At 36.5% G+C, this 26,971-nt stretch overlaps 1 pseudogene across 1 annotated transcript; it reads left to right on the forward strand.

Moving 5' to 3' along the window:
- The first annotated feature begins 19,078 nt into the window (after positions 1–19,078).
- Positions 19,079–23,482, forward strand: LOC149223422 (gamma-glutamyl peptidase 3-like; annotated as a pseudogene). The gene is made up of 4 exons (XR_016248965.1): positions 19,079–19,642; positions 19,938–20,090; positions 23,050–23,213; positions 23,382–23,482. The product of XR_016248965.1 is annotated as a gamma-glutamyl peptidase 3-like (transcript).
- The last annotated feature ends 3,489 nt before the right edge of the window (positions 23,483–26,971 follow it).

Here is a 26,971-nt window from a genome sequence, read left to right on the forward strand (position 1 = left end):
TGGGCCTCGGTCAGTGCGCTTTGACCGAGGTCCTTGTCATTCCACGCTGGCTACCATTGCCACTAGTTCAAGGGTGTTATTGATTGTTGTTTTGGAATTCTTTAGAGATTTGTCCCGACCTAATACAGTCATGGTTCTTTGACAGTCTTCTATGGATCCAATTTGGATCACGGCCTTCCCACTGAAAAAGCTTTTGGACCACCAAAAGTTGGTTTTCAAGCATCGACTAAGTGAGGGTATTTCTTTCTCACTTGTCCAATCTCAATCCACTTTGCACTACTTGGCTTCGAACCTTTGAGCCCAATCCTAAGGTATTCAACATCTCCCCTGCACGTCGTCCTCACCTTCCTGTCCAGCACTGTGTCTTCCTGCAACTCATTAAGGTATTCAGGTAGCAAGTCATCAATAGAAGGCAATTGACTTTGCTCTTCAGGGTCCTCAATCATTGAAGGTTCAAACAATCTCAAGCAGTCTGCATTTACGACTGAGTAGATGTGCATGTAAGCTGGCAAATCAAGGCGAAAAGCATTTTCACCAATTTTCTCAAGTATCCTAAAAGGTCCATACCTGATAGGCTTTATCTTTTTACCTTCACCTAGCATCCTGTCCTTGCTGATATACAGCCAGACTTGGTCTCCAACTTGAAAACTATGCTCCATCTGATGCTTGTCATGCCTAGCCTTGTACTTGGCTTGGCTCTTTTCCAGCTGTTCCTGTACTGCCTAGTGGATCTCCTGGATCTGTTCAATGAACCTAGTTTCCCTGCCCACATCACTGTGTGCATCAACCATGGTATCTTTACCAAAGAAAAAATCCAAAGGAGACCTTGGTGTGAAACCAAAACAGGTCTCAAAAGGAGATCTTTGTGTAGAAAAGTGTTTTGCTCTGTTGTGAGCATGCTGCACATAACACAAATGGTCATCCCAAAGCTTAGGATGTTTGCTGCAATAACCTCTCAGTAACTGGATCACTGTCATGCTTACTACTTCTGTCTGGCCATCTATTTGTGGATGAAAATCTGTGCTTTTCTTCAATTTGGTGTCCATCAGTTCCCACATACTAGACCAAAACTTCCCCACAAATCGGGTGTCTCGATCAGATATAATGGAAGTGGTTAATCCAAAATGAACCCATACATGTTCAAAGAACAATTTTGTAGTTTGTTCAGTTGTAATCTGTTTGTTACAAGGTATCAAAATACACATTTTGTTGAACCTATCCACAACAACATATAGATAATCATGACCTTTCCTAGATTTAGGCAGTCCTCCAACAAAATCCATGGAAACACTTTCCCAAGGGTGAGAAGGAACTGGTAATGGAGTGTACAAGCCTAGTTTTCTGTTGTTGGGCTTGCTTTTAGCACACATAGCACACCCTCTTACATATCTAGAAACTTTCTTGTTCATTTTCGGCCAATAGCAGAACCTTTGTAGTTGTGCAACTGTTTTACTTACCCCAAAGTGACCTGATATCAGAGAAGTGTGTGCTTCCCTAATTATTTTTATCCTCTCAGTTTGTGGAACGCAGAGTTTCCCACAATGATATAAGAGTCAGTCCTTCACATGATAGTCCAATTCTTCTACTCTTTTTCCTTGACTCAAAGTTGCATATACATCTTTAAAGTCCATATCCTGAGCATATTGTTCTATGTAGCTTTAATGTAGCACAGAATTATGCTTAAGTATGGTAGATGCATTTATAATGGGTCTAGATAACATGTCTACAACCTTGTTATGTATGTCCTTTTTATATCTGATGACTAAATGAAACTGTTGTAGAAACCCCATCCATCTGTAATGTCTTGATTGCTGCAACTTAGTTTGGGAGTGTAAAAATTGAAGTGGTTGATGATCAGTATTTATCACTGTCTCTTTGCCCATTAAGTAATGTTTCCACTTTTTCACACTCTAAACTAATGCATACAATTCTTTATCATATGTAGGATAGTTAACTACTGCAGGATTAAAAGTCTCAGAATGATAACATATGGGTTTACCGTGTTGTGTCAACACTGCTCCCATGGCATAGTCACTGGCATCAGTTTGGATCTCAAATGGTCTTTGTAGATCTGGCAGTGCTAGTACAGGTGTTGTACTAATCTTTTCTTTCAAGGTGTCGAAGGCTTTCTGATGTTTGCCTCCCCACTGAAACACCTTATTCAATCCTATTAAAAGATGTAAGGGAGCTGCAATCTAGGAGAAGTTAGAAATGAAATTTCTCCAATACTGTGCTGCTCCTAAGAAGCTTCTCACTTCTGTAGCAGACCTGGGTTTAGGCCAGTTCACAATGACTGCCACTTTAGAGGGATCTATTTTCAATTCACCTCCCCCTACTATATGACCCAAGTAGTTTAGAGATGTTTTTCCAAATTCACATTTTGAGAGTTTAATATAAAGTTTTTCTCTTTTCAAAACATCTAATGTCTACTTGACATGCTTTAAATGTTCTTCCCACGTTTTACTAAAAATCAGAATGTCATCCAGATACACAATAACAAAATCATTAAGAAAAGGTCTGAGTACATCATTCATTAATCTCATGAAAGTAGCAGGAGCATTAGTTAAGCCAAAAGGCATAACCAGCCATTCATACAATCCCTACTTTGTTTTGAAAGTAGTCTTCCATGCATCTTGCTCTGCAACTCTGACCTGATGGTATCCACTGTGCAAATCTAGCTTGGTGAAATAAATAGCTTCCTTTAATTGATCTAAAAGATCATCTATGTGAGGAAGGGGGTAACGATTTTTTATCGTTAATCAATGCACATTCTCCACGAGCCATCTTGCTTTCTCACCAAAACAATTGGTGACCCACATGGTGATGTGTTAGGCCTGATGAACCCTTTCTCGAGCAACTCCTGCACCTGCTTCTTGATTTCAGCATTCTCTAAAGCAAACAATCTGTACATCCCAATGTTAGGCAATGGAACATCTTGCTGCAAAATAATATCATGTACTATTCCCTTTTTGGGTGGCAGACCTTTAGGTTCTTGAAACAAGACATCATACTTTGAAACAACATTTTCTATATCAGCTTGTTGTTCAGCATTACAGCCCTCAAATACATTGGTTTTATCAGGTTTCTTTTCCTTTACAACCATTAGTAAGAATTGTTTGCATGAATTAATCATTCTTTTTATCTGCCCTAAGTTTATGAGAGTATAATTATTCTTGAGCTTATGAGCTCTTACAAAGTATTCGATTCCATCTTTAACAAGTAGATACTTGTTCTCAGCTCTATAGAGAATAGCCTTTCTATCATACAAGTAAGGACTTCCTAAAACAATTCCACATATATCCAAAGGAATTATGTCTAACTCAACCTCATCTACAAATGTTGACCCAAAAGAAAACTTGAATTTGCACTATCTAGTCACTTGTAGTTGTGCTTTATCATTCAACCATCCTAATGGGTATGGTTTCTTGTGAGGTGTAATTGATAATCCCAATTTCTTTACAGTTTCTTCATAAATTAGATTTACTTGTGAGCCGCTATCAAACAAAGTATCAATCTTTTGATTTTTGGAAATAACTCGAATATGGAAAAGCTCATGTCTTTTTCTCTCATTTTCTTCATCAATAACATATTGAGCAGAATTACTAGTAGATGCTTCAGAATTCTTACCTTTTATACCTGTGGCTACTATAATTGTTTCTTCTCCTAAGTCTGACCCCAAATCTTTCTGAATAGTTGCAGCAATCTTCTTCTTCTTGACCTCGGACTTCTTAGGTCTCAGCTCTGAATGCAGAATCCAACAATGCTCATCCTCATGCCCCTCCTTTTTACAGTGAATGCATGAAGCTTTGGCTTTCTGTGCAGTGTTAGCCTTCCTTGCTTTCCACTTCTGCTTTCTTTTCTCCTTTCTCTTCCTTACAATGGGTTGGGATGGTCCCCCAACTTCTAGATTTCCATTCTTTCCTCTAGCTTCTAGATGAGTAGCTTGTACAGATACCTCATCTATACTAGTGAGATTAAACATGACGATGGTATGCCTCATGTAGCTGTGTAGACCACCAATGTACTTCAAAAGAGTCTCTGGTGAGTCTAATGAGATACCCAACATCAATGCTCTCTTTATGAATTCTTAAGTATACCCTTGCACACTTTGCCCTTTCAACTGTTAAAGAGTTTGCCAACTCATCATGGCTTGTCACATGTAGGCCAGTGGATAGAACTGCTTTTTTATTGCAGCAACAAATTCACTCCAGACATAGATGGTCTTACTATGTCTTTTCATATCAGCTTGGGTTCTGCCTTCCCACCAAACCAAGGCAGTGCCTCCTAAGCATAGGCTTGCTAGCTGAATCTTACTCTTGTCTGAGTCTATGTTCTGTACCCTGCAATACACATCAATTTGTCTAATCCAATTGTCCAACTTTTCAGAATTTAGCTCTCCATCATACATAGGAAAATCAAATTTAACATCTAGCTTAATCAAAGATGCTTTCTTATTATGCACAAGGCTATTAGGAGGTGTGAGAAAGCTTTCATCTTTCCCCTTTCCTTTGGAGTGGTCATGGAAGTGAGACTCATCTTCTTCTTTATCTTGTTTAGAACCTGAGGAGTCTTCATTCCTATGCTTTCTAAAGTCCCTATACATTTCTTCTACCATAGACTTTATAGCTAGGAAACTTTCTATGAATTGAGGGTCTGGCCCCACAGAACCTTCTTCTGACATTGTCTTCCGAGGATAGACTCTCCCAATTTCAGGATTAGTTTCCACCAACTCTCCTTCTCCTAATTTGAGCTTTGATCTAGTGATCATTCACAGCTAAACCAACACAAGCTTGTCTAACCTTACAGCCTAGAGCTCTGATACCACTTGATCTGATATTCACCCTATGAGTGACATCAGTTAAAGATTTATTGAATAAAGGTATTACAGACTCATGTGCTGGTGTGTGTTCTGTGTTATTGAAGCAACAGATCAATCAGATTGCTAATACACAGACATTTAAATGGAAATACAGCATAGAAATACAGTAAGCAAACACAAAGACACAAGAAATTAATAAGGAGTTCACGCTATTCTCCAGGGCTACATCTCCGGTCCAGATTTCAGTGGTGGCCTTATTTTATTGTGTCTTTAAGCAGAGAATTACAATACAGGGACTCAAAGTGAGTTCTCCTGAAGCAGATTTGTTTGGTAAGGTGGTTCTTAGATTCCCCAAGCCACTGGAGTGCAAAGACTCTTCTTCTTCTGCCAGCTCTGTGACCTTCTGGTCTACAATGGCAAGAGCCCAATGTGGTACTCAACCTGGACAGATCCTCTATGGGATGGCTCGGATCTCTCAAGCCTCTGATGCTCGATGCTGCCGCTGGTCAGCTCAGCCCTCTTTCTCTTTCTCCTTTGCTTTACTGTTCTCTGTGCTCCATCCTCCCCTCAGGATTCTGGTCCCTTTCTCTGTCTCTCGGGGTTCTCTATCCCTCTCAGTCTCTCTTGGACTCTAACTGTGTATTTTGTCTCTGTTCATGGCTTTTAGGCCATTCGTTCCAAGACCTGTTCGATTCCTCTTCCACCTCTGTCAATTCACCTTCTACAGCTACAGCTGCGCTTAAAGTTCCCTGCTCGGTCTCATCATCAACGCTTAGGGAGTGGCCACATGTCCTCCTCTAAAAGGCGCCAGCCTGCTTCGTCGGTTCGTTTCTTCAGTTACGTCGTGGATGAATCTTTCCTCCATAGGTTTTACAAATCACAGCATATTCCCTCGTCGATTTCGCTTCCTCCATCAGGCGTGATCTCAGCCGTCCGATCCGGGGCCTCCAGATCCAACGCCATACGCACGTTTCACGTGGTTGACTTGCTCGATCGATAGCGCACGATCAACGACGGTTTTCTCTCACCTTCACTTGCCACGTGTCTATCGATGAATGGAATCGCTCCGCTCTCATCCAAAACCTCTTACTGTTTGAGGGTATCCCGATCAATACCGCCGGTTTTCCAGAGCGTAGGTCTTGCCTTTGTCTTTTAGCACCTTTGCCTTTCCGCCCACGGTTCTCCGGCTCCCCCATACGTTCGAGTGCTCAGGCTTCCTCCTTCACAGCCTTGTTCACCCAGCTAAGCGCTAATCACGCATCAAAAATCACCTCCGTTTCTTGATCCGGGGCTCCCAGTGGCTATTTTGACCTCCTGCACAGTCTCCATGGGCCTTGATCAGCACGCTTTGACCGAGGTCCTCGTCGTTCCACCCTGGCTGCCATTGCCACTGGTTCAGGGGTGTTTTTTATCGCTATTTTGGAATTTTTTAGAGATTTGTCCCCATCTGATACAATCATGGTTCTTTGATAGTCTTCTATGGATCTAATTCGGATCACTATCTAGGGGTTTTTAGAGATTTTGGATTCAATGGTGACCTCTATTTTCTGATTTGAGCACATCTAAAGAGACTTTTTGTAGCTTCAAGTCCATGGGTGTATGGATCAATCAGTGTTTTGAAGCAGTTCTTGAAGGTGTTTGAGCATGGAGAAGGCCTTTTAAGGGTTTTGTTACCTTTAGATGTTTACTACAATGGGTGTTATTTGCAGGGTTCAATTCATTTATTCTTTTCACACTATCTCTTGTTGAGGAACGCTTTCTTTTGTATTTCAATGTGGAATTAAAGTACTTGTATGCTCATGCATGCTCATTTTCAGATGGAGTACTGGATCTTTGTAGGAAACACCTTTTATTGTTGATGGTTTCATGACTAACTATAGGTTGTCATGCTATTTATAGTGAGAGTTCTTTGCAGGAGAACGTTTTTTTGAAGTGGAAACTGGCCACTTGTTTTATTAGGAAACTTTATGTACTCTTTTTCACTAAATATATGGAGCGGTCTAGCTATGTTTGCAGGCTCGAAGATGTAGCCCAGGAAGAGTGAACTCCGTCATTAAATTCTTTGTTGTTTCTCTTCATGAATGCTTGTATGAGTTAGATGATGAGATGTTTTTTATGTTTTAAGTTTACATGAAAAACTAACTCATAGTCCTTAAAGAGACCTTTAAAAACTTATTTTGCCACAAGACCCATTTTTCCTTACAAAGCGTCAAGAAAATGATTTTTTTTTAGAAAAAAAAAATTCTCCTCCAATTTCAGATCACTTCCACTCTTTCCACCTTTTTTTCTATATAATTTTAGTTTCAAAATAAATGAAAAAAATAATAATAAAATTTAGATAAAAATATTTCTTATTAAATATATATTATAAAACTAAAATCCTAAAGGAAAATTTAAAATTTAAATTTAAATAAATTTATAAATTGGATACAAATTTAACATCCAATTCATGATATAAAGTACATCAAAACATAATAAAATTATTTATTTAATTTATAACATTGAATAATATCAACCAACCTTTAGCATAATAAAAATTATTAAAATTATTAAAATATTATTAAATAAATTATACAATTCTCAATGTGAAATATTATAAAAAAAATTAAAATGTAATAATAAAAAAGCATAAAAATAATTTTAAAATGTAATAATCAAAAAGCACAAATACAGAAAATTTTAATTAATTGTATTGTATATTGAAAATTATTATATACTTGTTCATAGCATTGAGAATAGTGAGTGATAAAATGTAATATTAACTTCAAAACATAATAAAATTATTTATTTAATGTATATCGGTTGAACAATATTAACAAGCGTTCAGCACAATAAAAATTATTAAATAATATTAAAATATTATTAAATAGATTACATTAATTAATTAATTATCTATATATATATATTAAATTAGAAAAAAACACAAATATAGAAAAGCTTAATTAATCGTATTGAAAATTACTGTATATTTGTTCCTAGCACTAAGAATAGTGAGTAATTGGGAATATGCTTGGTGGTAAAAAAATGTATGGAAATTGAAGGGTCTTACAAAAACTTGTTTGTTCGAATGGTGTTTGCTAAAAAGAAAAATTCCAATTAGAGATAATCTCATGAAAATATCTTGTGTAAGCGTATTTTGATGTCCTATATGTAAAGTTGCGGAAGAGTCTGTAAATCATCTTTTTTCTAAAATGCCATGTTTCAGTACAGATTTGGTCTGAGGTCTTCGCAACTTTATCTATAAGTATCATTTGGCAAGGGGAGCCCTACAGTGAGGCATGGCAGTCTTGGTGGATCTCGGCTTTACCCAAAAAAACTGAGGAACATTCCCCCTCTCATTAGTTGGGGCATCTGGCTGGGTCACAACAAGATTATGTTTCTGGAGAAGGAAATCAATCCATATGGCAATATAGCGCAGGTTATTGTTTTATATGAACTAATTCCTACAAAAGTTTCAAGGGAAATATCTCATAGTATTATGATAAAGAAGATGGATAGTTGTAAGTCTTGGCTTATTTTGATAGATCTTTTTAAAAGGAGGAAATTATGGAGGAGAAGTAAGTTCTTTAGTTATTAGAAAATCATATATTCAAATTAAAAAGTAGATTGGGTGAAGGATTCAACAATTATGTTTAATCATAATGGTAGAGTCTCAAGTTCCTTTTTTTGCATTAGAGAAAGGGTACCAGCAGTCGCAGGTTTTTCGGGATTCACAAATAGTGGTGGATTGGTTCAATCAGGTTTGTTACATGCACACACTCAGGTCCATATTGGAAGAAATTTTGATAATCAAAAGAGAATTTGATTTTATTACTTGTCATCACATTTACAAAGAAATGAACTACATTTCCAATCGCCTTTCCAAAGAAGGTGTGCATAGGAACAAGGTATATGGTAGATTTTAGAGCAACATGGGAATGAACATTACCAGTATTATCATAGACTTTTTTGAAAAGGTAGCAAAAAAGACACTTGAGGGCCTTTCTAGCTAACATACTATGGATATATCATATTGCAGTACATGGGGCAGCAATGCATGATATATTTCTTGTTTTTTATTTTGCAGATACATATTATCTTTTGATCTATACATACTATGGTACTTGGAATAGCTTATGACAACATAGTATATTGATTAGTTTTTTATGTGTTTATGCACCATACAACATGTAATTTTCATTCTCTAATAATGGAAATTGTGATTTTTCCTTTCAAGAAAAAAACAATAGTGAATCATAAAATGTAATATTAAGATACTCTTGTCTAAGGTTTGCTACTTCACATACCATTGCATTGAAGAAATATGGAAATAGATAAAACTAGTTTAGATCCATTTAACACCGGATCTATCATGTGCCGAAAGAGAGATCAAATTCCTCGAGGTGCAAACCTTATTTTTGGTGTGTAGAAGTTGAGAAAAGGTTTGCACCTCGAGGGATTTGATCACTTTCGGTGCATGATAGATCCGGTGTTAGATGGATCTAAGCTGGTTCCAGTTGAGAGCAACAATATCACATTTTTAGATTATCATTATTATCTTTTATCATTATTATGTATATGTTTGAGATAAAATTCAAAATTCACATTAAGTTTTCTTTGCTTGACATGACCATATCATTCTCTTCTTTATTTTGATCCATGTTGTGTTCCTTGAATGGTTTGTGTGTCTGTGTTTGGATGCTTTGAGTGGTTTGTGTGTTTATTTGTTTGGATTTGGATGGTAATGTTTGTGAATGTTACAGTTGTTGTGTTATACTTTTATATATGTATGTAATTGTTTATTAGTAATTAGTTGGTGATGAAGAATGGAGACAATGTTGTCAATAGTTTGCAAGAAGATTGATATTGCACATTTATTTCATTTAATTTTAGGTATCACAACTTTTGACAGCGAAATAATTTTAAACAATATTCCTCCAAATATTGCAAAATATATCTTGAAGAATAATTTTAATAATTCAGTGTGTCGAGATTACTCTTGAAATAATTTGTTTCTTGTTTATGTTTGAAATAATTTATTTCCTTCAAGAATATTTTGATGATTTTTTTTTATCTAGAGTCTATTTTGCAAAGTCAAGAAATAATGTATTTTTTATTTATTTTTAATAAGTGGCCAAATTTATAAAATATTTACATTCTTTGCTTCTCCAAACAATTATCACATATATTCGATAATAGTTTGATATGTTTTGATGTTTATAAATATACATTTTCCTCTTATAAATATTTTGAATACATTGTTGTATGCAATTACTTTATTAGTAATTTTGAATATATGTAATTGTCTATTAATAATTAGTTGGTGATGAAGAAGGGAGGCGATCTTGTTGAGGATTAATTTGCACTTTATTGATTTTGCACATATTTTTCATTTTAATTCTAGGTATGGCAAATTTTGATAGCTAATTATTTCTTAATAGTCTTCCTCTACGTATTACTAAATATATCTTGAAAAATATTTTTTTAAATAATCTATAGCCTCAATATTAACATCTAATGCGTCTAATGCAAACAATCAAATAGGATTAGAAAACGACATCTACTCTGAAATCAATGCAGCTAATGCAAACAATCAAATGAGATTAAAAATCAACATCTACACTAAAATCAATGCATCTAATGCAAGAAATCAAATATGATTTGAAATCCACGTGTACATTGAAATCCATGCATCTAGTGCAAGCAATTAAATAGGATTAGAAATCGACATCTACACTAAAATCCATGCATCTAGTGTAAACAATAAAATCATATTAGAAATCCACATCTACATTAAAATCAATGCATCTATTGCAAGCAACCAAATATAATTATAAATCAACATCTACACTAAAAGCAATGCATCTAGTGAAAGCAATCAAATAGGATTAGAAATCATCATCTACACTAAAATCAATGCATCTAGTGCAATAAATTTTCTTCCCTCTCTCCCCCATCCATCTAATCTTGAAAAATATTTTTTATAATTTACAGTCTCAAGGTTAACAACATCCAATCCATCTAATGCAAGAAATCAAATACGATTAGAAGGCAACATCTACACTGAAATCAATGCATATAATGCAAGCAATCAAATAATATTAGAAACCAACATCTACACTGAAATCAATGCATCTAGTGCAAGTAATCAAATATAATTAGAAATCAACATCTGCACTAAAATCAGTGCATCTAGTGCAAGAAATAAAATAGGATTAGAAATCATCATCTACATTGAAATCAATGCATATGGTACAAGCCCCGGATGCGGGTGGCACAATTGCTTTAAATGTTCATCATGCAAAACAATAAATCCCAGTACTACCAGCTGCAGAGCAGCGTGGCTTCCCAGGACTTCACCTCGCGCAAGAGAGATGGAGTTATTAAGGCTGGATTCTGTAGGATATCTGCATTTATGGAGTGCGTTGTTCAACACAACATTATGGTTGTTATAATCATGTCGATCATGTATGTTTTCCTCACACCTTGCGCTCAGTCTTACTGCGCCAGGACCTGGTTAGTTGTGGTTGTTGTGTGTGGAGCATGATTGTTCAGAGGACTTTGTTTCAGCCGGATGTATACCCCAGGAAGTTTGTACACCCCTTCACGCGGGGGGGTGCGGGGGGGACTTGTCCCCCCCGCGGGGGTCCGGGGGGGCCGATCCCCCCGGCTCGTGGGTCCGGGGGCCAGCGGTCCCCCCGGCGGGGGCTCGAGGGCAACGCCCCTGAAGCTAAAAACAAATGTAAATTTGCCTTGTAAAAGTATAGTAATTTCTAGTGAATCTGGGTTGTTCATTAGGCAGATGATCTGACGGTAGAACTTATGTTTAGTTTAGGGTTTTTTGCCCTAGAAGGCAACCCCTCTCTTTGTATGAGGGCATTGTATTGGAGGCTGAGATATAGATGTGTATTCTGTGAGCGGGAAATAGAGAGGTGAGACTGTGAGAGAAAACAGAGGATATTACAGCGGATCTGTTGTAGGTTGTGTCTCTTCATTTTGTTGGGTAACAGAAAGGAAGGACTGGTTGTTTGGGGTGGATGTAGCCCAAACTGGGTGAACCACATATATCTATGTCTCTCTTGTTTTATGCGTTTTCTGTGTTTATATTTCTGCAATATTTTATGTGTTCCATTGCTCCATAATATATAATTTTCTAACAGTGGTCTATGGTGACAAGCTGATACTTGCAAACAGAGGCAAGCTCCAGGCCGACTCTCTGTATCTCTGGAAGAGGTTCAGCACAACTTTAAGGGGTAAGCTCTCCATAGTTCTTGACTTCAGCGTTGGAAGTATTGTGTCTCCGTCTTGGGCTTTCTCTGTGCGTTCAATTTGGTAGATGTGTCATTTTTACCATCCCTCTATTGTTGTCTCTGGTCTCTCTGGTCTCTCTGCGCCCTACCCTTCGTCTTTCATAATGGTTCGACAAGGCAAAAGGAGTCGCTCCGAGGGGCGACGTGGAAGCGGCAAATACTCAACCGCTTACTGGCTGGTCCACTTACTGTCTGGTTTGTAAAGAATTTAAGCTTTATGTTGCCAATGTCTCTATCTTCAGTATACAAGTCATCCTCTGGGTTTTATATCTATTTTCTAGCTATATGTAACTGGTCTCCCTAGCTTCTTTTTGTAAGGGGGCAGTTCTGCTGTGTTGAGTGCCCTCGAGTTCTAATCTCTGAGGCCTCAACTCCATGTAAAAATATTCTTCTTTTCAATTAATAGAACTTAGTATTTGTAGAGAAAAAAAATGCATATGGTACAAGAAATATTCTTCCCTCTCTCCCCCTCAATATATATATATATATATATATATATATATATATATATATATATATATATATATATATATATATATATCCTCCATCTCTCCTTCTTTGTCGCTCTATCTCACCCCCCACAAAACACACCCACACTCTCTATCCATAACTATATATATCTCTTTCCCTCTCTCTATCTCTCTCTTCTTCCCTCTCTTCACATCCCATTTATATCTCTATCCCCCTTTGCCTCTCCTTTGTCTCTTTATATCACCCCAAAAACATACACACTCTTTCTCCATATCTATATATCTCTCCCTCCCTCTTCCTCTCCCTCTCTTTTCCCCTTCACCCTCTCTCTCTCCCTTCTATCTCTCTTCCCTCTTGCTCTCCTCTCTCCCTCTCTCTCTATCTCCCTTATCACTCATCTCTCTCTCCACCTTTCTCTCTCTACGTACTTCTTCTTACCTCCCTCTCTCTTTCCCTCCAACTATATCTCTTTCTCCCTCCCTATCTCCTCTCTCTCACATTCTCTCTCTCTTCCTTCCTCTCTCCCTTTCTCTCTCACCTCCCTTTGTCTCTCTCCCTCTAATCTCTCTATTCACCCTCCAACTTTATCACTATCTCCCTCCCTATCTCCTTCTATCTCCTTCTCTTCCCCCTTCCTTCCATCTCTCCTTCTTTGTCTCTCTATCTCACCCAAAAACATACACACACTCTCTCCATCTCTCCCTTGTCACTCCCTCCCTCTCTCTCTATTTATTTCTTCTCCACTCGCTCTCTCCCCCCGCCAACTCCATCTTCGTCCTTACCTCTCCCCCCTTCTCTCTCTCTCTCTCTCTCTCTCTCTCTCTCTCTCTCTCTCTCCATTTTATCTCCATCTCTCCCTTGTCACCCCCCATCTCTCCACCTCTATCACTTTATGTATTTGTTCTTCCCTCCATATATATATCTAGAGTTAATATCGATCATGATATATTAATATATATTATAATATAATAAATTTAATATCATATTAAATTTAATATTGTATTAATCTAAAATTATTAAATTTAATAATATTAATATTAGATTTAATAATAACTTTTATGGCATGATAACAAAATTTATAATAAAACTACATCAAAATAATATTTTTAAATATTATAACTTTGATTTGGAAATATATATGCCTTTAAAGACTTTCATATATCCATAGGATATGGTTTTTCTCTTTAAAGATTCATTTTACAAATATTTAATTAAAAGAAATATTAAAATATTCTCATTCTTTCTGTTGAATTAACCTTTTTCCTTTGATTTACGATATTATTGACTTTAGTAAATATGAGTAAAGATGTTTAATATTTTACCTATTTTGGAATTTTAATGGGGCAACTTTTTTGTTAAAGCTAAATTTATCGTCCATTGAAATTCACATATATGATAAAATGAACTATTAAACAAAAGCGATAATTTATTATCCGTTCAAATTATATATAATAATACATAGTTGTATTTCAATAATTAGTCTTAATCCATTAATAAGATTAAAAAGTGATATATAATCTAAAGATTCAAGTTATATATAATTTAAGATTCAAGCTAATGTTTTGGCCAACTTTAATAAAAATTATTTTTTATTATTTTTGGAGGATGTGACATACTTACACATAGCGGTCATACTCGGCTCTAAAAAGGGTTTATGGGTGCAACAATAAGCTATCTATGTTGGCATGAAGGTGTATTTTAAGAGAATCATATTTTGATGGGAGGAAAATTTCTTTGTCATAAAACAATGTCATGTTTGTTGGGAGAATCCTTAAAGAAGAATGGGGTTATTTATAATACTAATCCAATCTTATAAATTAAATAGTTGGCAAATGCTTATAGACATTAATCTATAATAAGCATCAAAACACTTATTTAATAATACATTTCAAATTGTTAAAATAAAAAAAAATCATAAAAACTAACTAAATTATAATTTTATTTTAAATTAATATTAATTATAAAAAGATTAACACATAAGTTAAACATATATATTTAAAAAAAACCATAAAAAAATGGAAAAATAACAATTTTTTAACTTATAATAATAATAATATTTTAATTAAAAATTTTTGTGATTTTTAACTTTTGCCTTAATAAACATTATCTTTTTGGAAAGTATGGAAATAGATAAAATAAACATTCTATATTTCCATGAGGTACATTTTAAGGGAATCATACTTTGTGTTGGTTTCTCTTTCATAGGCCAATGCCATATGGCTAGGGAGAATAAGAAATACTATATGGCTTAGAAGAATCACTAAAGAAGATGAGACTAGTTATAATATTATTAGTGAATTGTCTGGGCATTCCATTATAAGTAGGTGTAAACTAATGATGAGAGTCTGCTAAGATGTTAATGGCAATATAAACATAGAAACAAAACAATTTGTTAACTTAGAGTAGTATTATTAATGAGAAATTTTAAGGAATTTTTATCATTTACTTGTAGATCCCATTTAGTTGGAGAAATATGGAAATAGATAAAAATAAGGTAGCCATATAAATTAAAGGGTTGGTTAATGTCTATAAAAATTAATTCATAATAAAGATCAAAACACTTCATTATACATTTCAAGTTGCTAACATTAAAAAAAATCATTAGAATTAACTAAACTATAACTTTATTGAAAATAATAATATTACTATTAATAAACATGATTAATATATAAGTTAAACATATATACATTTTAAAAAATGTAACAAGATTCTTAACCATGGAGATTTACCCTATTTTATCATGGAGATCCCTAATTTGTAAATAGGATCTATTACAATACCATGCGCCAATAACATGGCTTATCAATACCACATGCCCAAAAAACGATAACTCATTTCATATGACATTGTTCATATGGCATTTTTTAAATTAATGAATTTAATTAAAATGAAAAAAAGACAACTAGTTTGGAAATCAATTTCAGTCTTTGATTTGTGTACACTATCAAGAATATTATAGAATATTATATTGAGGTTAAATTCCTACCATTCATCTCATAATTATTGATAATTAAATTAAAATTGAGGAAATCCTATTCCAAAATAAACATGCCTGTTGGCATAATAAGTCCTCTGTGTTGGCATGGGGAAACATTTTATAAGAACCACCCTTTGTGTGTAGGAAAATTTCCTCATCATTAAGGAGGATGAGGCTAGATATAATATTAATAGTTGAATTCTCGGAGTGTTCCGCCCTTCTACTACTGGAAGGGTGAAAACTAAAACTAATGATGGTCTCTCATTGCATGTTAGTGGCAATGAAAATTGAAAAAATAACAATTCATTAATTTAGAGGGATTATTCAAAGTATTTCCAGGTTGAAATAAGAAAATGTAGGAAAATGAATAAGAGTTATGAATATATTATTTTACATAAAACAGTCTCAACATTATCAAAATTTTCTTTAATTTTTTCAATTGTAGATTTTAGGTTGCAGTAGCGCACCATATAGCTCATTTTAACTATTTTAAAAATAGTTAAGTTAAAAAAAGTATAGTGGAAATAAAAGAGGTGCATATACTAATATTTTGATATATGTCAAGACAAAAATATATTAAAAATTGAAATATTTTTTTAATTATATATTCAAAAATACGTATAGTCAACTCTATATGCGTTTATAGTTTCATTAACAATGAATTTGTTTAATCTATAAAAAAATTACATCAAAATAAAGATATTGAGAGGTATTCAATAAAAATGGAAGTTTCAATGTATATGTAGCCAAAACCATTGGGTTTGTCTTCCCATACATATATGTGAAGCAACTAACTTAAAAAAAACGTATGCTAGAATCGTCACTCCTTCAAATGTGAATTGGAAAGAATGCACATGTGTTTTATGAAAACACATGCATTCCAAGAGTGTGTGCACATTATTAAGAATATGCAGCCTTTCATGGAATGTGTGAATATTATTAAGAGTACACAAGCATTCCAAATCATATTTAAGCTTTAAACATTTGAATACCCTCTCTCCCCCTTTGCCCCTTTCCTTGCTTCCCTCTCTCTCTCCTACTATTTTTCTATATGTATCTCTCTCCCCTCTTTACTCCTTTCTCTCTCTCCCCCTCACCTCTCTCCCCATATCCCTCATTGTCTCTCTCCCTTTTCTCTTGCCCCCACTCTCTCTCCTTCTCCCTTCCTCTCTCAGTCCCTACCTTCCTCCTACCCTCCCTTTATCCATCTCTCCCTTTGTCCCTATCTCTCCCCCTTCTCTCCCCCCCCCCCATCTCTCCTTCTCTCTTCTCGGCACCCCCCTCTTTCTCTCTTTCCCCTTCTATCTCACTCTCTCTACCACCCTCCCTCTTACTTTATTTTCCTTTCACTCTAACTCTACACTATCGATCCCATCACCACCCTCACCCTCCCATTTTCTCCTTCTCTCTCTTCTCAACAATTCTCTCTCTCTTTACCTCCCAGTTTCTTCCCCCCTCTCTGTCTAAATCTAACACTCTATTGTCCCACCCCCATTTCTATCCCCAATCCTCCCCCCTCTTTGTCTCTCTCATGTTCATGTGCACGCTCATTTTCTCAATCTCTCCCCGTCTTTGTCTCCCTCCTTTGTCATTGTCTCTACCCCTCTCCCCCTCTTTCCCCCTCTATGAATATCCCCCCTCTCTCTTTACGTCTTTCTCTCTCTCACTAGCCCTCCTCTCTCATTCTCTTCCCCCTTTCTCTCCACCTCTTGTTCAATATCTCTCTCTATCCTATCTTCCTCCCGCCTTTTGTCCCCCTTTCTCTCACTCTCCCCCTATTTGTTTTTCTTTGTTGTAATCTAAAAATTTGTCTATTAGTGCTACTAGTAGTCCATTACACAAAAAAAAATAACAATATACATTACACAAGCACACGCATAAATGTAGTAGTGATACATCCCTTCCCACATCTTCCTCATCTTAAATCCTTCGTTGCAAAAATTCTTATACACATAGGTGTAGTAGTGAGACATCCCTTCCAACATCTTCCTCATCTTAAATCCTTCTTTTTCTGGAAGAAGAAGAAGATTTGGACTTACAAATACAAAATGGACTTACAAATACAAAATAAAAAAGAACTTGGTTGTAAAAAATCCTTATAAAAAAAATCATGAAGTCCGAGAATGTAGTGCCTAATGGTTTTTTTTGTTTGACTAGTTTTGTCAATGTGGACAAGTTCTTCTCTCTTAGTGGTGTTAAGAGTTGTTTGACTATTTTTTGTCAATGTTAATAAGTTCTTCTCTTAATGGTGTTACTTGTTGAGCTTGATTTGATGCTCGTTGATGTTAAGTTGTATTTTGAGTGGGTTGATTGACAAGATCTTTGGGAATAGTTTGTGCCCAAATATTCAACTAATTGAGGAGCACCTCTTTTTTTGATACAATACTGTCTTTTCCTATTGGTATTCTTTTTACTGTTCTAATCCCTCAACCTCTATTCCTTGAGTTATTGTCAAGGTGATGGTTGCTATTAGAATCGACTAATGGAAGTTTGATGGATATGAGGTGCAAGTCTTTGCAAGTACTGTTCAAATGTTTTCCATTTGTCAATTGAGTACCAGGCTCGCACACTGAGTGAATTCATTTGAGCTAGGTATTTGAGTTTGTTTGTTACCAGTCCTGGACTCCGACACATTGTTCTCATTATAAGCAAGTACGAATCGTGTATAGTATATGTTTTTATGAGAACAACAAAAACGGTTCATGTAATTATTCCAATAGCATCTATTCGTCACAATTTATTCTGTATAATTATTTCAATAGCATCTATTCATCGAAATTTATTCTTTATAAATCATTTTAAATATTCCGTGTAATTTTTTTTTACAGCCAGACAGATTCGTTGTATTCCATTTTGCACACATCATTTCACACTACCACAAACTGCGTAAACTATTCATCAAGCTTGTTTTTCAAAATTAATTTTAATTTTGAAATATTATTATAGTAGGTAGTTGGTTGTGATCTTTAATTAGGATTTTTTTGAAAGTTTACCTGTTTATTTTTCGAATCTAATAATTTGCCGTGGATTTATTGAAATTACAGGTTTGACATGTGAACTCTTCACAATTAAAGTGCCTCAGATTTCTGAAAATGCTTAATCCATATATGCAATTAAAAAAATCAGTTTAACCAACACTAATCAAAATTTAACCACAAACCAATTTTTTTCCCCGGATTCCAATCAAAAATCCCTAAAACTTCTAAAATATCACACTTAAAAACTACTCCAATCACTAATAATTATTCCATTCCATACGAACCATAGCATCGATTCTTCGTAATTCATTCCATTCCATACGAACCATTTTACACTTAATACCTCTGCGTCACAATGCATACGTGATCAGAACTTAAAAAACATCCAATGCTAACCATATTATAGTTGAGTGTAATTGGAATTTAGATTTTGGAATATTTGCGAATTTTGGTAAAACGATCAATCACTGTGTCCATAAATTCTCTCCCTTTCTGCCTTTCTTCTCACAGGTCTCTCCATAAATTCTCTCCCTTTCTGCCTTTCTTCTCACAGGTCTTTCCCGATCTTGTCAGATAGACTCCCCTCCCTATTCTTACAATGCTACTCATCTCGGCGTCTCCGGATCCAGTCTGCCTTTCTTCTCACAGGTCTCTCCATAAATTCTCTCCCTTTCTGCCTTTCTTCTCACAGGTCTTTCCCGATCTTGTCAGATAGACTCCCCTCCCTATTCTTACAATGCTACTCATCTCGGCGTCTCCGGATCCAGAAAAAGTATGGCAATATGTAGATCTCAAAATGAGGATGGGTAAGAGATTCGGCATTCTGTTGTGTGCTCCAGATCAGCACTATGTGAAGAAAAAATATGGAGGTTATGGTGGTCTCTATAAAAGCTTCTTGGGCGAGGCAGGGGAAACGTGGGATTTTTTCAGAGTTGTAGATGGCCAGTTTCCTGATATGGAGGATCTCTACAGATATGATGGATTTGTGATCACTGGAAGTCGTTATGATGCCTTCGGAAACGATGCATGGATCTTAAAGCTCTGTCATCTGGTGCAGACATTGAATACAATGGGCATTAAAATACTTGGTATTTGCTTCGGTCACCAGGTACTCTAATCCATTTTTCCCTTCTTTATTTTTTTAATTCAATTTTTTTGTTTTTCTTCTTCTTGATCTTCGATAATATTATATGTTTTTAAGTTGTTCATTTTCTGTTTCTTTTACATTACAGACGAACCTATCATAACATGAAATTCAAATCTTGATGAAAAAGAAAACAGCGTATCCCACCACATGACGTACACTAACTTGAGTGACAATGTAGTGACAATGTTATATTTATTTATAGTGGGTTCAAACCTATATTTAATTATTCACAGGTTTCTTGCGCTCTCTCATGTAGATTTTGTGTCGAGCTCTGGGAGGAAACATTGCAAGAAATTCAGCTGGATGGGATATTGGCTCGAGGAAAATTACAGTTTCTGATAACTTGTCCACAAAGTATTCTCGTTTAAAGATCCCTTCTGTCATTAGTATCATTGAATGCCATCAAGACTGTTAGGATATTCCGACACATAGGATATAGTGAAGTTCAACTTGGTCTAGTATAGAGTTAGGTTAGAGTTAGGTAAAGTGTGTTTCTTTACCGTTGTACATTTTGTAACTTACAATCCGACGGTCAAGATATGTAGTGATCCGACGGTTCACTCTCACCTCGGTATTACAGACACTTGATCCGTGGCTTGACACCCGATTGGTCCATGAATTCTATTTAAAGCGCATGGAGGGTCATTGTTCGGGTAATCCGTGCATGAGAGAAGCTTATGTAATTTTCATTCTTTGATTAATAAATTGCCTGTAGTACCCACGTTGGGACAGGCCGTGGACTGTTTCCCTCCTTGCACTTGGAGGGTTTTAAACACGTCAAAAATACTGGTATCTTGCAGAGATGGTGTTTGTTCCGGATGTGTACTCGGAAAACGTCATCGGGACATTTTTAACAAACGTGCCTCTTGGCACGCCTCAGCCCCTTTACAGCTTGTGCAGAGTGATTTATGTGGTCCTCTTCCTATCTCTTCTACTTTTGAAAACATTTCTTCTTCAGATGATGAAAGCGAGGATGATAATCCTCCCCCACCTTCTCAGGATCCTCAACTTCCAAGATGGGTCCGTGCTACTCGGGATGCAGCAGGTGATCTTGCCGGTGATCCTACAGATCAGCGACCTACACGTTCTCAGTTTGAAAGAGCCTCTTCTTTACTGGCTCAAGCTCCAGTAAATCATGATCCTCACACTTTTGCAGAAGCTTCAAGCCATCCACATTGGGAAGCAGCTATGAATGAAGAATATCATTCATTGATGACAAATGATACATGGGATCTTGTTCCTCTACCAAAGGGACGCAAACTTGTTAGATGTAAATGGGTTTACAGAACCAAGTATGGACCAGATGGGAAAGTTGATAAACATAAAGCTCGTCTCGTTGCTAAGGGCTTTTCATAGGTTGAAGGCATTGACTACACTGAAACCTTCTCCCCTGTTGCCAAAATGAACTCTATCCGCCTTGTTCTTTCCCTTGCTGCTTCTTTAAAATGGGAAGTCCATCAGATGGATGTTAAATCTGTCTTCTTGCATGGGGACTTGCAGGAAGAAATCTATATGGAACAACCCATTGGCTTCATACAAACAGACTCCAGCCTTGTTTGTCGACTTAAGAAATCCCTTTATGGCCTCAAGCAAGCTCCTCGGGCTTGGTATGCCAAAATGGATAGCTTTCTTTTAGAATCTAGCTTTTCTAGGTGTCATTCTGACAATACTGTCTACACCAAGAAAGTGGGCAACTCTCTTATCATCCTTGTTCTTTATGTTGATGATCTTATTCTTACTGGTAGTGATCCCAACCTTATAAACCATGTGAAGTCCAGCCTTAAAAAGAAATTTGAAATGACAGACTTAGGACACTTACACTATTTTCTTGGTCTTCAAGTCTTGCAATCCCAAGAGGGTATTTTCCTTTCCCAGTCCAAGTATGCTTGTGATATTCTTCGTCATTTTCAAATGGAAGACTGTAAGCCAGCCCCTTCTCCCTTTCAGTCTGGAGTCAAACTTTCAGTCTCTTGTACTTCTCCTGAAGTTGATGCTACCTTATACCGTCAACTTGTCGGAAAACTCTTGTATTTAACCCATACTCGTCCTGATCTTTCCTTTGTTGTTGGCCTTGTTGCTCGTTTTATGCAAAACCCCCGTGAAAGTCATTGGAAAGCAGCTAAAAGAATACTTCGTTATGTTCGAGGTACAGTACAGTTTGGGATTCATTACAGTGCCAAAGCAGCTCCTCTGTTAGTTGGTTTCACTGATTCTGATTGGGCTGGTGACCCTGATGATCGGAAGTCTACTGCCGGTTATGTCTTCACTCTTGGTTCAGGACCTATTACATGGGCTTGTAAGAAACAGGTTGCCATTTCTCTTTCGTCAGCAGAAGCAGAGTATCGTGGTGCCGTGGAAGCTAGTAAGGAAGCCTTGTGGCTTCGTCAGATCCTATCAGAGTTTGGCTTTGAGCAGCAGCATCCAACCACACTTTGGTGTGATAATCAAAGTGCCATTCAGCTATGCAAAGATCCAGTCCAGCATCAGCGCAGCAAACACATTGAACTACACATGCACTTCATCAGAAAGCTCATTCATGACCATGTTCTTGAAGTGCAATATTGTCCAACAGATGATCAGGTTGCAGACATCTTCACAAAGGCTCTCACAGAGGCGAAGTTCACTAAACTTCGATATATGCTTGGAGTTCAGGAAGTTGTCACTAAGGGGGGATAGGCTCTAGTGCCTCCTTCCTTCTCCTATTGTGTCATATTTGTAAATCCTTCAATCCTGTCCCAAGTTGTTCTTAAGGGGGGATGTTAGGATATTCCGACACATAGGATATAGTTAAGTTCAACTTGGTCTAGTATAGAGTTAGGTTAGAGTTAGGTAAAGTGTGTTTCTTTACCGTTGTACATTTTGTAACTTACAATCCGACGGTCACGATATGTAGTGATCCGACGGTTCACTCTCACCTCGGTATTACCGACACTTGATCCGTGGCTTGACACCCGATTGGTCCATGAATTCTATTTAAAGCGCATGGAGGGTCATTGTTCGGGTAATCCGTGCATGAGAGAAGCTTATGTAATTTTTCATTCTTTGATTAATAAATTGTCTGTAGTACCCACGTTGGGACAGGCCGTGGACTGTTTCCCTCCTTGCACTTTGAGGGTTTTAACCACGTCAAAAATACTGGTGTATTGATTTGAGATCTGGTTGTGAGCGGTGTCCTTTTGGTATTCTTTCTGAGGAACTTACCCTGTAAATTCCTACAAAGACAAGGTATAGAGAATTTTTTTGGCATTTGCAATATGTATGATCAAGTCTTTATCATTTCTCCAAAGCAAAATGCCATCTTGACATTTATAAATGTCAAGAGGTTGATTGAACTACTATTGAATTCTGGCTAAACAACACTGTTTGAACAGGTGTTTGCGGTTCCTTTAGGCGCCGAGATACTGGCTTCTTCAGGAAAAACAGAGGTTGAAATGTTTTGTCTGGGTGATAATATACTGGGCATCCAAGGCCATCCGGAATATAAGTGACATTTTGTTCAGCCTCATAGATGGCCTGTTGAATAAAAATCTTATCCCTATAAGTAATATTAAGCTGAGCAGTTGTTGATACTTGTGTTACCTCTGATTACTTCTGTTTTTTCTGATTAATTGTAAGATTTAGAAGAAAAATCTGCAACAAAAACCTTTATGTTAGTCTTGTCACTGGGTCTAGATGAACCTAACTCAACAGTTCACATTTTTTCAGAAAAAGATGAGCGATGAGGCCAAGGCTTCTTTCCGAAAAAGCCAACCTGACTCAAGCATGTGGCAGAAAATTTGCAAGGCATTTCTGAAGGCATGAGGCAGAGCAAGGACTATGTGCCAGCACTTAAGGGTGGGATCTGGGTCTTGGGCTTATAGCTGGCACTGTTAAATAAATTGAAACTGGAACTGCTTAGAGTCCGAATCTTTGATGCAGTTTCAAGATAAGAACTTAAACCCCACATGTAACATAAATAAATATGCCAGGACTCTAACGATATGTTATGTTGCATTCTAGCATATTTCAGAAATTGGTGAAGTTATGTTATGTTGCATTCTAGCATATTTAAGAAATTGTTGAAGGTATTTTCTCTATTTAAAATTAAGATATTATTAGTACTAGATTAACAAACTGTTTCTATTAGTTGTGGTCAAGTGGGAAAATTTACTTCACATTTCTCATGGTCCAAATCCTAGCAAAACTATGTTAAAAAAAATACTACCAAAAATTTACTCGACCATTCATATGGGAGGGAATTTCTCACAAAAGTTCTCCAAAAATATCGAATATCACCTGCAAAATCGACCGTTCATATGGGAGGGAATTTCTCACAAAAGTTCTCCAGCAATATCGAATATCACCAACAAAATTAATCCAAACTTTTGTTTACAACTCGAAGCCGAAACTAATTTAAATGCGAAAGCGAAATTAAAATTATGATAATCACTCTCCAAACTCAAAACAAATATAAATTAAACGCGAATGAAAATTTATGAAAATTACTGTGCAGAAAGTGCAGCGAAAACTAAAGCTAAGGGCGTAAAATGATATGTACCCCTCATAATAACTTCGAATATTTTGGTTGTCTTTTTTTATTAAGGTCGAAAATTTATTAAAATTTAGTTGACAAATGGCGAATGCAGTTTGATTTATTATTTTTATTTAATGAAAATTATTTTATTTGGAATAATTTAACTACTCCACTTGATTAGTTGGTGATTTGTAAGAGGATAGATTTTCACTCTTATAAGATATCTAAGCAATAGTATAAATGAAAGATAGAGAAGAGAGGAATAAAGGAAGTGAAGGGTTTGATCAAGGAAAACAAAAACAAAAGCAAAAAAATATCAAATGAGAAATATTAAGTCAAATTTCCTCTTCTCAATCTTCATCTTCATTTTTTCCAAAAACCTAATTTTTGTCCATAGAACCCCTCATAATCTACTCTGGAGTCTACAATCCAAGCATTAAAACAAATTACAAAATCCATTATAACAAATCTCATCAACCACAAATATTGATATGTTTAATATTAAGTGACTTTTCAAATCTCTATTTGTCTAGCCCTATGAAAAGTGTCATTGGACAAGACCTGGTAACATATGTTGCATGGGATCTCAGTGCACCCTTCTTTTGACAATTTATCGGCCTCAACCTTTTGTTCCAGGAATATGTGGGAGACCGAAATCCTAAAAAAAGGCGAAATCAGGGACCTGATCCTATCCAATCAGTGTGAAAGGGATGGAACCTATAAGGTGGGTCGTTGATTTGCCCACTTGAAAATCACCGTGGAATCTCCAAACACATCATTCTCAGCAATGTCCAGCCACTCCAACAAATAGAGGATATCCCAAAATGCTAGTAACATTTCTCTCGTATTAGAGTCATTGCCCTTGCACCATTTAAACATATAGAAATCACCAGACCTCATAACAATCATCATCCCGCTTTCACATCTCCTTGAAGATGATGCCCCGTCAAATAAGCCGACCGAGAATGTGTTACAGATATCCTTCATAATAATGCATATTTTTGGTTCCTTATTTATCACATGGCCCTTCTCTAAAAAGAACGTAGATATCTTAATGCTAGAGACCCTCACGTCTTGCTCCTTTTGGTTAAAAATCCTAGCATTTCTTGCTCTCCAAATGCCCCATATTATATAAAAAGGAATAGATCTATATTCCTTGTTCTCCATAAACCACTTTGATAGGAAATCCCCCATCGAGGGTTGATTCCACGTCACATATATATGGAGAATACCTAGGACCTCCTTCTAGACAACAACCACAAAAGAGCACTTAAGAAATAGGTGGCTTATGTCTTGCCAATATAACTAACATAGAGTGCATCATTCGAGCCCCAGAAATACTCTCTTTAGTAGATTTGTCCGTGTGAGGATTTTATCATGGACCACCAACCAACAAAAACATTTCAACTTTAGTGGGATGTCCCACTTCCATGGTACTTGAAACCAACCAATCCTAGGATCCAATGACTACTCCTTAGATAAGAATGAGTACATTTCTTTGACTATAAGTTGTCCTATGACCATATTGTCATTCCATGATAACCAATCTTCCTCCTTAGCTAAAGTAATACCTTTCATCTTAAGGAGGAGAATGTATGTGTTCCACTCATCAGCTAAATCACAAGAGAGACCTATGACTCCTACCTCTCTCCAAGAATTGAGCTATACATCAGGGCCTCTTTCCATGTAAATATCCTTTATTCTGAAATAACCCTTGCAGTGTAAATGGGTCAAAAGGGAAGTGACAATGTATGATTTCTGGGCGTAGCTTTTTTGGCTTCCAAACCAATCTTTGCCCTCGCTCCATTTCCAATTACCCATCTTAAGTTACCTAGAAACCATGGATTTGTTTTCTTTAAGCTCCTTCAGGGCATTGACGCCTCCTTTTTCTTTGAAGCACCTGCCCTTATCCAAGACACCAAAGGCTGGTTCTTCAAGTATTTATCCATGATTAATTAGTGCCAAATGGCATCACCACTTATGGCCCTCCACAAGTTCTTTATCAACAGTGCACAGTTGAATCCTTCCAGATCAATGATGCCTCAACTACCTAATGACACTTGTTTGGACAGAGTTTCTAATTTCACAAGGTATATTTTCCTCTTATCCTCTACACTAACACATAGAAAATTGGGTATGATAGACTTTACTCTCCAAAGGATAGCTTTTGGAAGACTAAAAATGTGCATCCGCTAAATAGCTAGGTTTTGTAGCGTTACCTTAATCATTACTAGATGGCCCCGTAATGAAAAACATTTGATTGTCCACAATCCTAGTCACTTCTCGAATGTCCACACCAACGAATCCCAATCTTTGTTCTCGTAATAGTTAATTGGCTTTATGAAGAAGCCAAGGTACCTAAAGCCTCGATCCAGTGAGTAAGACTTAATCCCAAAGAGGTTTCCAATCTCCTTAATCAAGGCCAATTCCTTGTCTAATGAATACAAAGCAGATTTTCCTTTACTCAATATGAGACCCGAAGCTTCCCAAAATCACATAATATTTGATAAAATGCCTTCCATTCCAAAATGGCCCCTTGCCCCATCAAAAGAACATCATCAACAAACATTAAATGAGACAAAGTAATATATTTGGATAACTCGCTGTGAAAAATAATCCCCCTGGACCTTGCCTTCCAAATCCTCCTACTAAAATTATCAATCACAACCAGAAACAATAGAGGAGACAGAGCACATCCTTGTCTTAAACCTCTTTTCACCCAGAAGAATTTTGTTGAGAGCCCATTTATGATTATCACCAAGCGTGCTGATGAGACA

Source organism: Pinus tabuliformis, chromosome Q (genome assembly GCF_031772625.1).
Source record: "Pinus tabuliformis cultivar Carrire ecotype Pingquan chromosome Q, CPIR1, whole genome shotgun sequence".
NCBI classification, from domain to species: domain Eukaryota; kingdom Viridiplantae; phylum Streptophyta; class Pinopsida; order Pinales; family Pinaceae; genus Pinus; species Pinus tabuliformis.